Consider the following 17508-nt stretch of genomic DNA (forward strand, 5'->3'; position numbering starts at 1 on the left):
ATATAATTGCAACATGGTTTTATAGAAGATAAGCAAAATGATTTTTCAGGTAGCACATATTGATCACCTATAACCCTGAAACAATGAAGAGTCCCAAGATAGGAGAGATGATATTTGTTCAATAACAGAATTGCAGCCATCATGTTTTAATGGCCTGAGAGAGAATGTAGGAGGGGAAAATGAGCATGATTTATTTGTAGATGTAAATCATATCAGCTTTTAATGATTTTTTTTGCTGTCTCCAAACCTAAAATTATGTCCCAAAGCTTACTCCATGGCAGCGGTGGGTCATATGTACTGCACCACCAGTCCCAGGGTAGCAGCAGGACAAGCACACAGGCGCAGGTGTGTAAACAGACCCATGTTCTACATCAGAGGACTTGCACATGCTGACCCTTCTCAACACAGAGGTTTACTGCCACAATCTCAAAGTAAAGATTGTCAAGTTAGGCTGTGATATTTTTAAATGTTCACCTGTTAAGCTACCCTTCAAAGTTTTTTTCTATAAAACACTTTATAACTTTATGATTAAATCAGACCTGAATGAGAATTTAAGGTCTTCTTAGTCCATCCCTTTAACTTTTCACTGGACCATGACTCAGCCCATAAAGTAAGAATTTATTTTATTTTTTAAAAAATCAGAAATAATGATAAATGCCTCAAGGAGTAATTTCACCATTTCTGCTACTAATTGGCTCTGTTATTTACAGACGTTGGCATTTAAGGGCACCCTCCTGCTTTTCTTGTGCTTCAGTTTAAACTTAGTTCCTTTGGTTCTAAATCTTGGCTAAGATTAAGTGCCCAGGATCAGTCCCTTGCCCACTCTCATCCTCCACTTTATCCACCTAATATCCCTGGCTCTACTTGGCTAACTCCGATTGCAAAATATCCAAATCACTTGCCACCACAGGCTAGCATATGGTTCATTTTTCAAGGGACTGTGAGAGGAAAATTTCTAGAAATTTATGCTGGGCACAGAGCCTCTGCTCCCAACTTGACTAGCTCAGGGGACCTTTCCCCACCTGTTTTGAGGAGGCAGAATTGTCTTATGGAGATACATTTTTAACCTACTTTAAAATTCTTATTAGCAATTCCAGAAAATGGAAACAAATCTGTAGTGACAAAAACAGATCAGTGGTTGCCTGGGGATGGGGAGGGAAAGAGGAAAGGGACACCAGGAAACTTTTGGGGGAAATGGAAATGTTCATTATCTTGATTGTGGTGATGGCTTCAAGGTTGTGTGCATATGTCAAATGCGATCAAGTTATACATGCTAAATATATGCAGTTTATTGTACATTAATTATACCCCAGTAAAGTTTTCAATGAATTCTTATTAACTCTTAGTTCAACTTCTTTCACACCCAGCCTAATTGCAGAAACCCTGACTTACTAATTTTCAAAGCCAGATCCCTCAGTCAATACCATGTTCCTTCAATCCCCAGGGCTGGAAACCACAGCAGTAACATCTTGACACAAGCCCTGCTATGTAAATCACTGTTAGTTCCCTGTAATCATGTGATCATTTCACTATCAATGGGGCTCAAAAAATTAAGTTGATTACAGTTTGTTCCTGCCATGCTTGCTGTTCAGCTGTGTGTGGGCTGCTCTGTGACATTGGAGGGGCAGACCTTGCTTAGTACAATGAATATTTCATAGATGAATATTCTGAAGAGTACATTCGACTTTATGTAAATGGACCATCACCCCCATCAAGACCTCCTCAAGGCCATGACTAAGACTTGTCCATTCTGAATGTGTTTGGTGCTTTGGGGCTGCTTTGGGGTTCACCCAGTGTCTCCTTCCCAGCAGTATCCCAGCTGTGTTTTAAAAGGAAGACAATCGGGGCGCCTGGGTGGCGCAGTTGGTTAAGCGTCCAACTTCAGCCAGGTCACGATCTCGCGGTCCGTGAGTTCGAGCCCCGCGTCAGGCTCTGGGCTGACGGCTCGGAGCCTGGAGCCTGTTTCCGATTCTGTGTCTCCCTCTCTCTCTGCCCCTCCCCCATTCATGCTCTGTCTCTCTCTGTCCCCAAAATAAATAAAAACGTTGAAAAAAAAAATTTAAAAGGAAGACAATCTAAGACTCTCTCTTCCACATCAGTCCCCACCAACCCTTTTCCTCTCTCCCCTTCTTGAGGGAGGAGTGAAGAGAGATTGTGGGAACACTGAGCATCTCAGAACAACTCCAGAGCCTTCCAGAGCAAAGACTCTGATCACATTTAACTCCAAGCCAAGGCAGAAGAGAGGAGAAGATTAAAAAATACATGTATCCACATCTGAACTGCCTTTTCCAAGAAAGAGTGTGGGTCTTTGGTTCTAATCACAAATAACTTTCCTACCCCAGGGAAAAAAAATACTTCTTCTTCCATTCACCTGGGTAAACTAGACAGGACAGAGTTTTTAAAAGTCAGGTTCGGACTTAATTAAATGTGACAGAATCCTGGCTCAAAAAAAGCCTATATAGAATAGGAATTTATTGACTACTATCACTTGGAGATCCAGCAGTGGGTCTCCTTGGGAACAGATGGATTCTGATGTTAAAGGGTGCTGTCTGGCCTCTGTCTCTTTCTCTCTCCTACCTCATTCTCAATCTTCTGTGATGGCTGCATTCTCAGGCAGACTCTGGCCTTTTCATGGAAGCATGATCACCCACAACTCTTGATTACAAGGGTCCCTAATGACCCTACTTTATATATGTATATATAAAAGGCAGAGGCCAGCAATTTCTATGGTAACATATCAAGTCTTACAGAGGAACTCTGATTGGGTCTGCTTGAGTTAAGTGCTGATTTGTGAACCAGTCACTGTGACCAGAAGAATGGGGTGCTCTGATTGGCCCGCCCTATTGCCATGGGCCATCCATGAAGGAGGGAGTGAGGTGGGCATCTAAACCACATGACATGGCTTTTCCACAGTAAAGAGAAACCCTGTTAGCAGAACAGGGAGAGGAGATGGCATTCTGAGAAGCTGTCACAGTCCACTAGAAACAGAAAGAGAAATTGTTGGTGGCCCAACAAGAAAGTCTGTTCAGAAGAAGAACAAGAAGAAGAAGAAGAAGAAGAAGAAGAAGAAGAAGAAGAGGAAGAAGAAGAAGAAGAAGAAGAAGAAGAAGAAGAAGAAGAAGAGGAGGAGGAAAAGGAAGAAGAACAAGAACAAGAATAAGAAAAAACAAAAAAACCTCTCCCACTTACTGCCATGTGGAGAGTCACAGAATAGAACTGTCTTCTCTCTTGTGAACCTTCATGATTCTCATGCATCATGGGCGGGGGGGGGGGGGGGGGGGGGGGGGAAGGAGATTCTTCAACTTTGGTGGAAAGGCTAATGCCCTGCCTTTGCCTGTGCTATCTTGCTTCTGCAGCAGGAGGAAAGGCCATTGGACTGCCCTCCCCATTCACAGGAAAATAATGATGCCAACTTGTAATTTATTCAGAGCAGAGATAAACTTGACCTTCACAGAGAAGAAAATAGCTCTGAGTGGGGGAAGTATTGATGAATGAAATGTCATCATTCTTGGTCTTGACCTGTAAGATTTAGATATATAGTAATAGACATTCATGAAGGAAAGGGGTACCTACAATCACCTTCTGTTATGTGACGGAGGTTTATGTTCTCAGAAAGCCCACAGTTTGAGATTCTTTACCCCCTCCCTTATTCAGTGCTATTCCATTTAAAGAAAGGAAATTTTAGCTGATATTGCTGTGATTCAAAAGTAAGTCCAGTTTTAGGTAAATCTTCTGCTGTTACCATTGAATCCCTCACTCCCTTGGTTCCAGCTCTGCCATCTATTGGCTACATGACCTTGGGCAAGTATTTTAATCTCTCCAAACTTCTTCTCTCAAGGGCATACCATAGATTGGACAGTCCTCTTCAAATTTATCTATAGATTCAACACATGTCTGATCAAAATCCCTGAAGGCTTTTTTTTTTTTTAGAAATTGACAAACTGATTCTAAAATTCATACAGAAATACAAAGATTTAGAATAGCCAAAACATTTCTGAAGAAATAAGGTTGCACTGGGTGCTTTTGTTTTTCTAAGAATCTCTTCTTACCTTTAATTGTTCTTCAGTTTTTCTCAGAAGCATCTATATATGGATTTATCTTTATCTCTCCTACATGGGTTTTAGTACTCAGTGTGAATCCAAGGACTTATGCCTTTCTTTAGTTCTAGAAAGTTTCCAGCATTTCCTTAGACTATTACTTTTCCTTTCTAATTCACTCCTTCTGGAACTCCTTTTAGATGTTTGTTAAAGACTCAGTCTAACTTCTTTTTGTGTGTGTTATTCTCTCTTTGATAATTTCTTGTTTCATCCTTTATGACTCCCTTCCAATTGATTAATATTAGGATTTGGTCTATTGAGCTTTTATTTCAATGACCATATTTTTTTATTTATAAGATTTCTAATTGATTCCTTAGAATATCTACCTGGTCTTGTTTCATTTATGTATGTTTTGTTCAATAATTTCTTATTTTTATAACTCTTTCTTCATCTCCTGAGAAGTCTTAATCTAAAGTCATTTTCAGATTACTCTATTATTTTTATTTTATCTGGTATGAATTCATCTCTTGATTACTGATTTTATTGACTGCCTTTCTTAGAATTCGTTTTTCCTAATGTGTTTTTTTAATTTATTTTTAGCTTATCTTGAATTGACCTGTCTCTTCTCTTTTTTTCTCCCTCCCTCTCTACACCTCAAGCTCGTGTCTTCCTATTAACTGGTCCACTGATGCCTTCACTTGGCTTTTCAGGACACCTAGCTCTGTCTGATATTAGAGATTTCCCACATCCATTTACATAGGCTTGGGCTAGGTCCTGGCTGTGACGTTCTGCCTTTCCACTTCCCCTGTCCTGGGAAGGTAGATTAAGTAAGCCATACCTCCAGGAAATGATGGAATGAGAAATTTTTTCTCACCTCTTTTGTAAGGCAAGGGAACGCCAGCCAAGTCTGTGGCTCCCACTGGTAAGCCTGGTTCTGGTGACTAACCTTGCATGGTGCACTTGTAGGTTCCACTCCCGTGAATGATGTGAACTCCTGTCATTGCTTGCCTCTGTGCCCGAGGGCCTGTATCTTTAGCTTCAGTTTACTATTGTACATTTCTGTTATGCTCCTCATCTATGGATATGTAGATTTTGCTTTTCATTGAAGGTATATCTTCTAATTTTCCCTTTTTTGTTTTATCTATCACTCTTTGGAGAGGAAGGAAACCCTCAAACGAAAGCTAACAAAAGAGAAACTAACTCTTGGGGCAAAGGATTTTTTGCTCCCCCAAGGTCATAGAGCTAAGAGGCAAAACCAAATACTGACCTCCCATCTCTATGACTCTCAAGTGGATGCTTGATCCACACCATCACAATCACTCATTTTTTTCATTGAAAAATGTAGTTGTTCTTCTATAGCCACCTAAACATAGATGATCTCAACGTCTTCACGAATTATTCATTATTCATTTAGATAACTTTATAAATCTTAAACGAATTTAGCGGAGTAGGGTATCGGTCCATTGAGACTCTAAATTGCCATAGTAAGTATTTTTTCCAGGTGATCTACCACATTGATGACTTGAATAAGTGACACTAATTGCAATTAATAATGATATTTTTTGTTATACCAATAGCACCAGTATTTGCATGCCAGGCACTTAGACACTGAGATAGAAAAGGATATAAAACATGGTTCCTGTTCTCAGGAGCTGGGCAGACAATACCCTAATCTAAAAATTCATATAATACATTAAAAGATAACTAAAAGGAAAGGTAGGATAAATGTATGATGGTCTAGGGTGACTAGGATGCACCTTGTTGCACTGAGTTGATGAAAGTTAAAAAGAAGTTTTAAGAAAATGGCACCTTCGTGCCTACCTGCATGGTTTATTCCATTTATCCCTGTCGAAAAATGTCTGCTTCAATTGAGAAATACTGCAGTACAACTGTTTCTCCAACAAACTAATATTTCTGCCTGGCTCAACAGTCAGTAATTTTATTAAGGTATGATAAGGTGGCCTAATATTATTTTATTAACCCCTAAAGCCAGAACACAGTCTCAGATAGCATCTTCAAATTATGAGTAGCATAAACAACGTGACCGACTTTAATTTCAAGGAACTTCCCAGTCACCTAAGGTCATGAAATAAGGAAGTCAGTGAAACTGAAATGTTCACCTGAAAAAAATAACACTGCACAGTCCTGACAGCTGGGGAATAAAGAGAAGAATGTGAATCTACATTTTAAATAAGAAATTCCCCTCAAGTTGAAGATGACTTTAAGTGTTTTCAAATTAAAACCAACTTAAGGAGTCGAATCAGATTTTGTTGGTGGATTTTTCCTTCTTTTCTCTGTCTGTTACTTATTACCCTCACCATCGCCACTTTCTATTCACCTAATCCCTACTCCCATATCTCCTCATAGAGGGAAATGAGAAGCTGAGCAAATTCAAAACCTCTGGATAAATATTACATAGATTTTTTTACCATTGCTTTTACTTTGCTGGTTCAATCCAGAAAACAATAAGGTACCTAAATCAACTGTTTGTCAAAATGTGAGCTAAGCCCATTAGTGAGACATGAGGGTTCACAAACTGACTCCAAATTATAAGTCCTTTCTTCAGTTCTAGGAAAAGCATGCTCTACCGGAGTTCTAGCCAATTTGAAATAATAACATAGTTCTTCGCATATGTAAGTCACTGAGAAGGACGTTTTATGGTTCTCTCATTTAATTCTCACAATAGCCCAAAAGGGTAGGCACTATTATTATCATCATCCTCATTTTACTGATAAGAAAACTAAGGGTCTGAGGGGATAAATAACTTGCTCAAAGTTTCACAGCTAAGGGGAAGAACCAAGATTTGAACCCAAGCAGTCTGGGTCCAGAGTTTGTGCTCTTCAGCACCACACAGTATTTCCCTGGTAATTGAGTTACCCAGAGCCATGTCTTAATAGTTTCTATTGCTTCCATTCCCATTTGTTTCCATTTGCAGCTTACCAATCTATTCACTCACTCTGTCAATTTTTCCTTTTAATCCTTACACATATTTTAACAACTCTTAAAGTCCCTGTCTTCTTACCTGTCCATTCACTAATTCCCATCAGTCTTTTCTTTTAAATCTTGAACTTATTTGTAATCATTGTTTTAAGCCTTTTACTGCTGAATTCCAACATCTGGGTCATTTCAAGATGTATTTCTATTTAATGCTTTTTCCATTGATTGTGGGACTTATTTCCCTGCCTCCCATATCTGGTAATTTTTTTTTACTATATGCTGAACATTGTGGATGATACATTATAGGAAGCCTGGACTATGTAATTTTCCTTTAAATAATGTTAGATTTTGTTCTGACAAGTGGCTAAATTACTGGTGGATCTTCTTGATCTTGTCAGGCTTTGATTTAGGCTTTGTGAAAGGCGCCCAGTTATGTTCGTGTTCTGGCCTTCAATCTAGGATGTATTCCTTACTCCTAAAGTAAGATCTGAGGTCTCAACTGAAGGTTCAAGGTGCTCAGCAAGATCTCTGAACTCTGGCTACATGGAAATCCAACGTTTCCCAGCATGTCACAGCTTTCGGTATCTATTTAGTCTTGTCCTGCACATACCCAGCTCACACTGCTCCCCTTGTGCAATCTCTCCTACTTGGCATCCCGCTCTGCTGACTCCAGTCACCCAGCAACCCCAAACTTCATTCCCTGCTTTCTCCACACAGGAAGACCTTTGTGTTCTACTTGGACTCAATTTTTCTGCTCCAGTCTGGAAAGCGCCCCCAGGCATAGGGTCGGAGAAAATGGAAGTTTCTCCTCTCAATAATCAGAGTCTTGCATGGCCTGCTGTCTTGTACTGAAAACAGTTGTGTCATATATTTTGTCTAGTTTTAGAATTGTTCACAAGAGGGGCCAGTGAGCAAAAGAAGTGTGCCTTGTGAGGACAGTGTGTGCCTGTTATTTGCTAAGCATTTTATATAATATGCCAAATATATTTTCCAGGCAATGCCAGCATTTGCTGCTAATGACCTATTTATGTGTCATTTTCAATATATTATATTTAATACACTCTAAGACTATTGGTTGTAATATATACCATTGTTTTAGGAACACTGAAGCAAAAATGCTGTTGATTAAACAGAATTCCTTGATAGTCATCCTGCATGATGCATACATCAGTCACAGCAATCCCTTGTTGCTTTGAAATTTCTTTCATCTATTCTAAGGAATTTGGCAATCTCTCCTGCCTTCAGTTGCACAGCTTAGAGGGTACTGGGCAATCATTTTGTTAAGTATCCCAATACAAAATGCAGTACAGCTTTGCCCGCTTGTGGGTATCTTCCTTTTTATGACCTATGTGAAGTACTTGACTATGGTTTGCTGAGAAAATAGGGAACTGCAATAATTTTTCCAACAGCAAGCTTATTTGCTTCATGGACAACATCTCTAGGTTTTACTACTGTTTCTGTGCCCTTCTATGCACACAATAACTTTTCATTTCAATGTCAATTGTAGTGTAACCTTTCCGAAGACATTTTAAATAGTGTTTAAAGCCAACATGCATAGGGGTGCCTGGCTGGCTCGGTTGGTGGAGCACGCGACTCTTGATCTCAGGGTCGTGAGTTTGAGCTCCACAGTGGGTGTAGAGATTACATAAGAATAAAGTCTTAAAAAAAAAAAAGCCAACACGCATACTGCAGCAATGCATACTACTCAGTTGATATGGCACCAGTACGAACAACCAAGGCTAAGGTTGTGCATCCGTGTGCAATGACAAGCACAGGCCAAATAGTCTCCAGTGATTATAAGATGCCATAGACTGTAACACATGTCCGGATTTCAGAATGTTAAAGTGTGAAAAAAACATGTACCTCGTAGAATTGATAAAATATGTACACATAAATTATGCACACACACACACACACACACACACACACACACTTACAGGACATAAAACCATGTCTAAAAGGAAGTAATTTGCTCATAAAAGATCTTCTAATTGCTGTTCCCATTTTGACAACTTCAAGCACACTTCAAAGTTGCATCACTGTTGATCCGTTAGTCGGCCTAGTTTTGCAAATTGGACTACAATTTAAGCACACTTCTCATAAAATGAAAGTAATTACAGTGTGGGCCTTCTGAAGGCCATGCCTTGCTCTCACCACACACACCTGGTGAGAAGAGTGTAAATCATCCTAAATGCGTATGCCCTTTGCTGCAGGGATGGTGAGAGCTGAAGGTTGCCTTCTCAGGTCCGGTGATTACTGCAGAAGTCCTGTCCCAAGGAGGAGGGGGAAAGACACTGCTCTTGGACTCATAGCCTCCCTTGGAAGCAGCACCAAGGCACTTCCAGGTTCTAGGCTGCAAGGACACTGCAAATGAGCACAGTGCTGTACCTTCTCCCCCACCCTCAATGCTGGAAACAGACATGAGTGATATAGGCTCTTTAAAACTGGCTTTCAGTGCATTTAACTTTTTAAAATTTTTTAATGTTTTATTTATTTTTGAGAGAGAGAGAGAGAGACAGAGTGTGAGTGGGAGAAGGGCAGAGAGAGAGGGAGACACAGAATCTACAGCAGGCTCCAGGCTCTGAGCTGTTGGCACAGAGCCCGAGATGGGGCTCAAACCCATGAACTGCGAGGTCATGACCTGAGCCAAAGTTGGACACTTATCTGACTGAGTGAGCCACCCAGGTGCCCCTAACTTTTTTAAAGTTGGAAACTATTTAGGCAAGGTGAGAGTTTATATCCCATAGCCAACCCTAAAAGTGCAACATCCTTTTTTCTTTTTTCTTTTTTCTTTTTTTTTTTTTTTTGTCTTCCAATTTTTTAGAAAATTTGTTTAAAAGGTTTGGGAAATCCCAACAAGCAAAAAGCATGTTTTAATCTTCAGTGATGGTGGCAGCAGTTGGCATACACTATGTGCTGGTTATGTGTTATGTTAGGACTCGTGCGCCTGATCTAATCCTGACAGTGACCAAGAGAAGTCGCCATTATGCTATTCATTTTACAGAGAGAATCAGAGAGACACAGCAACACAGGCAAGGTCACACAGCCAAAGGGGGCAAAGCAGGGATTTAAACCTGAGATTTTCTGACACCAAAGTGTGCTCTTATGATTCAAAGAATGTTTCTCCCCAGCCTCTCCATTCAAACCTCTTCCAAGTATAACCTGCTATCTCAATGAAAAATAGGGACTGTCTGACCAGGTGAAGAATAAATGCTAAGCTCACACCTCAGAGCACAGAGTGAGTCCACAATTGGCAGGAAGCGCCCCATCCTGGACGAGGCAGAGAAGCTCAGGTGGCAGGCACTTCATTTTCCAAACACAGCAGGCTTGGTCCACACCTGACTCACCAACATCCCACAAAGTCTGTGAGCAACCAGCTTCCCATTTCCACTGAACCTCTTAAGCTAATGTTAGCCTTAAAGGGAGATATGAGATGATGCCCCATTGTGCTTCGGCCACAGTGGCCTCAAATGTAAAAGGCACAACTGGAAAATTCAGTTAACTGTGAGCAGGGAGAGGGACAGGCCCCAGGGGTAAAATGGAGGGGTGGGGCACCTGGTTAGAGAAATAGTCTTTCCTAGATGCCCTTACTCTGGCTTGGTCCCAGATCTCAGGTTCAGAGAGAAGACAGATGCCAGCGAGGAAACTGGAGTCACAGGAATGTGAAGGTCACTACCAGAAAGAGTTCCTGAAGGGTCTGGTTTTGCGGTAATTTGTTGCACAGCAATGGATATTGGAAGGGCAGAAGGCAGGCAGGCAAGAAGGAAGGCAGGAAGGCAGGAAGGCAGGAAGGCAGGAAGGCAGGAAGGAAGGAAGGAAGGAAGGAAGGAAGGAAGAGGGGAGGGAATGGGGGAAGGAAGGGTTGGATTCAGAAGCTATGATAACAGCCTAGGGAAGAACCCAAGAGGACCCAAACTATAGGAATCGAGAGGGGGCAGGGGGACATCAGCTTTGACGTGGCCCAGAAAGCTCAGAGTCTCTAAGCCCTGACAGACATGCAAATAATCCAGCAGCCAGACTTTCCACTGCTAAAGCTTTCCAAGTTGGGCAACAAACCATCAGATGTATTGGTCCCCGCCCCAGATAAAGGTCTAGTGTTTGTAACTTCTCCCCAAAAGGAAGAGTGTGTTTTCATCTCCAACAATGATCGGGTTCTGGCCACACAGAGGCTCCACTGACCTCAATGACAAGTCCTTCACAGGAGTGTTTCTGAGAGGTGGCTGCTGGGGGGACAAATGCAGAAATGTGCCAAGCCGGGAATGTGAAGCAAGTCCTGGCTGGGTCTGGCATCCCTTCCCGCCTTTTCCTACATTTCCATCCATTCTTGTTTCCCTTTTATAATGATTCAAAAATTCATTAATTTTATGTAGACATAATTTCCCCTCACCCCAAAAGAGATAATAATAATCCTGGTTTTCCCAGGACACTCCTAGTACTTGATAGCAAGGCAGCGGCTTAAAAAGAATAGCCTGTTGGGGCACCTGGGTGACTCAGTTGGTTAGGCGTCTGACTTTGGCTCGGGTCATGATCTCACGGTTTGTGGGTTCGAGCCCTGCATCAGGCTCTGTGCTGACAGCTCAGAGCCTGGAGTCTGCTTTGGATTCTGTGTCTCCCTCTCTCTCTGCCCCTCTCCAACTCATGCTCTGTCTCTCTCTCTCTCAAAAATAAAATAAACATTACCAAAAAAATTTTTTAAATAGCCTGTGAAATGACTCTCTCATACCATTCAAATAATTATAGTGAGCCTCTCCTGGGATTGGGATGTCCTTTAGAGTATCTGTGGGCAGGGGAGGGACTTGGCAGTAAGTATGGGGGCTCCTTCCCTTCCAGCAGAGAGAGGCTTTGCAGGTCTCACTCAATCATACTTAGCTGATAGCATGGGTGTGCAGACTAAAAGTTACCCATCCAACAACCAGAAAGAATGAAAAGGCATGTTTGCATAGCTCAGTGGTGGGGGGATCTCAAAAGGAGCTGGCCCGGAAGGCTAAGTTTACCTGGAACTGTCCAATGGAGCCACAACCCTGCCCCACCTCCCCCTCGATCCCACTCCTACTGTCTCCACTCCATGGAATTCATTCTAGTCCAGTATCCTGATTTTGCCACATGAGAAGCCCCATGACTTTCATCATCACCTGCTGGAGTGAACACCGTCTCTGTTCTACCCAGGTGCCCTTGGATCCCTTTTGTTTCTTCCGTGCTCCCCTGCCCCAGCTTCTAATGGCTTCCACTTATGGCTCTAGAGGGCTATGCTCAAGCTACTGGAGTCTCTTTGCCTTCACCTCCAGAGACCCAGAAGTGCCAGTGAGTTTGCCTGCCCTTAGCCAATGACTGACAGGTGCAGGAGACATCACTGAGGTAGGGACATCACTGAGATGTAACTTAAATGCCAGAGCTCCCTTGCAGGAGCAAATGGAGGCTAACTTCTATGGGGCTCTGTTTGGGATGCACCCTGCCTTGGCTTCCCCCATTCCTGCCCTGATTCCCCCACTCTCCTACCAGATGCATTACTCAGGTCGGCTTCGGGGAAGCCTGGCCAAGACATTTCAGGAGCTTGTTAAAAAGCACACCTTGGCCCCACCTTCAGAGGTTCTGATGCAGCAGGTCTAAGATAAGGCCCAAACTCTGCCTTTTTAATAAGCACCCCTGATGATTCTCAAGCATGGGGTCAATCAGTGGACTCTACACTGAGAAGAACTAGTCCAAAACAAGTGATTCAGACTCAAGGAAATGTGCACTTGGGGTTTCTCATGTGGTTTGATGGTCCTATACATGGATGAGAGTCCTGATGCCAAGGTGAGGCCACTTTCCATGCAGCAAATCCTTTGTCAAGTTGTATAAAAGGAAGTTTCTGCAACCCGTTAAGATAAACCCTAGTGTCCACGTCTGCATGTCAGCCTCTAATAAATTCCTTGAGGCCAACGCCACTCCCTTAGTTACCACAGCATCCCAGGACTGTCTCTTAGCCACACGGTCCACAGAGAGTTTATTGCCCATGACGGGGGTAAGCATGAGGAATATTTTTAACTCTGGAATATGACTCTGATGGAAGCTGAAAATTTGACTGTCATAATTTGGGTTTTCCCAGAAGTAGACCTGAGCAAAGGCTTTGAGGGCAAGTGGTATACTTGGGAGGTGATCCCAGACAGCACAGGGGATGGAAATAAGGGAGTGAAACAGACCAAGGAAGGCAGCCACTTGAAAGGTGCATTGTTGAGCATGGTACCACTAAGGGCGAATGGGGCTGAACCCTGGTGGGGACCTATGACAGCCAGCGTAGAACATGGCTTAGGTGAGAGAGCTGGGGATGTGTTCATTGCTTCCCATGAGTGGCTGGTTGAGGGCTGCTCCTGGGGACCATTAATCCCCAGCACTTAAAGCCCACCTCTGATGGCCGAGAAGACTCCTCCCATCACCAGGGAGAACACTCGGGCAAAGAGTCACAGGGGCTAGGAGCTGGAAGTCAGACTGACCCACAAGGCACCCATGGCATCTGATGAAGCATCTATATTAATATATGAGGGCGTGCCCTGGGAAGGCAAGTTCTTTCCAATTACAGTGCCTATTGCATTGTCCTTAAAAAAAAATTTTTTTTAAATAATAAAATAAAATAAAATAAAATAAAATAAAATAAAATAAAATAAAATAAATAGAGCAAGAAAACGAACAGTTATGGATGGAAGAAAAAGAAACACAGCCATATCATGACACCAGCAGCATTTCTCTAGACGAATCCTTTAGGCCCATCTGTATCTTCCCAAGGAAAGCAGATTGCTTTGTGAGTTCCAGGGCTTTGGCTGGTGACAAACCCAGCTCCTCACTTCTGAATTTCCCAGCTGTGTGTACAGCACAAGCGAATGCCTTTAGCAGCCTGGCAACTCTTGCGGCAACTAGGGTTGCCAAGAAAGAGCTGCGCTATCACTCCTGCTCTCTGCATCCATGATTTCTCTTTAAAATTAGCATCTTGTTATACAAGGGTCGTCCACGGGGAGCCCAGAATAAGTCTCCCAAAACTTGAGCTTTAGCGGACTTGAGCTTTCAGTGCGATTCTTCCTCCACTTTGACTTCAAAGGAGCCACTGTTCGCAGAGAAGAGAGTGAGTTATAAAACTCAGGAGGCTTAGCGCAAATCTGTGTTAGTGACCCAATCCGAAAACACCTCTCACTTCTACTCCCTCCTCCCATCAGTATCTCGTCCTGAGACAAGTCTTTTTGTTCCAAGAAGAGCTGAATGTGGGAAAAGGATGAAAATGCAAGTTTTCTTGTCCCCAAGACCTCACCTCCACTAAGGTTTATCCCACTGAGAGTTCACACCATTCTAGGAAGCGATTCCTACATGCCTTGTTCGACAGTTGTGCAAACACAGAATCATGACACCAAAGTGGCTTGCTCTGCGTTGCACAAACCGTGAGTGGGAGACCCAGGACTTACAAAGTTCCCAGGGTCGGAGAGGAAAGATCACAGTACTCGCCATAAGAAAGAGGATGTGTTTCTTGAACGTTTCTCCAGGCAAAATATTTGTACCCATTGGTGCACACTTCCCCCCAAAGAATAAGAACAAAATGGGAAGGCCTGCATGTTTTCACAGTTCAGGAATGTAACGGGATCTTTCCTCAGGTTTGCACTTAGGGGCTGCAGGAGACACTGTTGATGCTTCACCCACGTCCCCTCAGCCCACCTGTACTCGTCGGCAGCTGCTGGGGACGGTTCCTGTACAGGCCGGTGGCTATCCACATCGAGTTCCTGCATCTCTATTCTCTGCCCTACCCCCAACCCATCACAGAACCCTCAAGCAATAGGACATAGGAGTCATGGATTAATGCTTCAGTGGTACGATGGTGAGAGGTGTTTCCTATACGGCTGTTCAGAAGGGCCCCAGCTAGACCGAGCCCCAGTTTCCTTCATCCATAACCTCTTTATTAAGCCACATTTACTTGACTTTTCTCTCTTCCCAGACTCATTTTCCAGCCTTCTCAGTTCAGCAGTCTAGGATGCTCTCCAAAACACACTACCTGCATCCAGGTCTTTGTCTCGGGGTCTGTGTTGGGGGGTGGGGAACCCAAATGAAGGCAGACCCAAAATATAAGCCAACGTTCTTGCTCAAAGATTAAATCTCTTTCAGCTCCAGAAACTTACATAAGAAACACAATCTGGCAGATAGGATCACATTCTCACTCCTTTTCAAGTCTTAGGCAGCCCCTGGGCCCAGCACCCCAAAACTCCCCGCGCAGCTGGAGGCCCGTCTGTTGCCAGCCATCTCTGGGGAAGTTACAGAAGCTGATAAACAAACTCTTTCCTTCACTCATCATCCTGGGTGCTAGGAAAATATATGCACAGATCCCTCATTTCTAGGCTGCCAATTTTTAACATTTTATTGCACTTGCTGCAGGTTTGTGCTATTCCTTAAGGAATGAAAATCTAAATAGAACTTTTTACATTTATGGTACAAACTCTCGCAGTTCAAATACCGCCGCTTTTTAGCATGAAATGATTTTTTCTTTGGGCTACTTTCCCGTCAACATGCCTTTTGGACGTTGTTCAATATTATCCCTGCACAAAGCAGCCCAAACTTGCTTTTCCCAAAACCCCAAATATCTGCCCACCTCCGTACTGGCATGTGGGACCTCCCTGCCCATCCTCGGATCTCAGGCTTGTCCACAGAAGTGAGTGCAGGTTGGATGGTGGTCAAGCCCATTAGTCAGTAGCAAGGTGAGGAAGAAGGGATGTGTACTTACGTTCTCTCTGCACTACATCCTGACGCCCTGCCCTCCACACACGTACACACTCCACCCCATCTTTCCAGGGTCCCTGCCTTCAGTCCCTGCTCCCAACTTTTGCCCTCTTACTTTCCCCTGATTGAATGAAGATAGCAAAAACCATCATGCTTAGGCTTTAAACGTCCAAGTTCTTAAGTCCTGAATCCCAACCCCATCTGACTCAACACCCACTTTGGACAAAAGATACTACTCCCTTTACTGGGAGTTACATTTTTAACTCTTACAATACACTTAAACACATAATATTTTAAAAATCAATATAATGCCCCAAATATAACATACTATAGAGAGAAAGTACATTACATAATATAACAGCAAGTTAGAATAAAATGGTATGTATCTCAATATGCAAATGGTCAGGCACAGCTAACTAGAAGAGGAAATTGTCAGATGTTTGCACCTACTTAGAATGAGTAAGTTTGGTCTTAAGACAAGTAACACATTTTGCAACTGAATTTTGTTGCCATTTTTCTCTGCATTGATGATTTGAACCAAAGGTTTAAGGATATAAGGATTTTTCTAAGGCAGCTAGATTCATGGGCCAGTACAGGTATGTAGAGGGAGCTCCAATACCACAAGCAACCTTGGGACTTGGTGATACGATTTTTCAAAATGTGGGCTCACATCATCATCATGGGCTTTATTCACCTACTTGAGTGTCTAGTGGGTCAGTCAACATTATGTGCTTGTCTATCCAGGGGCTTGCCAGACACCTAGACATCCTGGCCCCCATTCCCCCCAGTACCAATAGACACCCCCATTACTGTACTCAACCCACCCCCCCCCAAAAAAGTCCCCATACATTTCCCAAACATCATCTAGAGGGCAATACCAGCCATACTGAGAAGCGTTGCCTACACTTTGCCTCCTACACATGCTGGAATTCAAACAGACCTGTCACTCAAAGATTGAACCCAGTCATTCAGTGAGGTCCGCTCTCCACCAACTCAGAGCTAATGCTCTCAAGTGGTGGGTGTGGCTGAGGAGCTGGCCAAGTAGCTGGAGCTGAAGAATTAATAAGCAAGAAAAGATAAATATGCTGTCCTTGACAGTTGGGAACAATTGCCATGCAGGGGAACTTGGCAATATTTATGAAATGTTAAGTGTACAAACCCTTTAATTCTGCAGTCCTACTTCTACGAATTCATGCCGTAAGTAACCTTGTGCATGTGCAGAATGATGTATGTTCAAGGAGCTTCCGTTATAATTGGAAAATACTGGAAACTATTTAAATTCTTAACAATAGGGCCCTGGCTCAATGAATTAAAGCACATCCATGTAAAGGGCTATTCTGTAGTCTGTAGATATTGAGGTAGAATTATGCCAACAGTCCAAAGTGACCTCAAGATATGTTTTAAGTGAGGGGCGCCTGGGTGGCTCAGTCGGTTAAGTATCCAACTTCAGCTCAGGTCATGATCTCGCGGTCCGTGGGTTCGAGCCCCACGTCGGGCTCTGTGCTGACAGCTCAGAGCCTGGAGCCTGTTTCAGATTCTGTGTCTCCCTCTTTCTCTGACCCTCCCCTTTTCATGCTCTCTCTCTCTCTCTCTCTCTCTCTCTCTCTGTCTCAAAAATAAATGTTAAAAAAAAAAAAGATATATTTTAAGTGAAAAAGGTGAAGTAGAGAACATTATGTACTATGTGCTTATATTGGGATTGTGTGTGTGTGTGTGTGTGTGTGTCACTTATTTGATGCACTTGTATATGCGTGGACTCCCTTTGGAAGAATTTACTATAAACTAGAATCACTCTTTGCCTCTACGG

This window comes from Panthera uncia, chromosome C2 (assembly GCF_023721935.1).
Source record: "Panthera uncia isolate 11264 chromosome C2, Puncia_PCG_1.0, whole genome shotgun sequence".
Classification (NCBI taxonomy): Eukaryota; Metazoa; Chordata; class Mammalia; order Carnivora; family Felidae; genus Panthera; species Panthera uncia.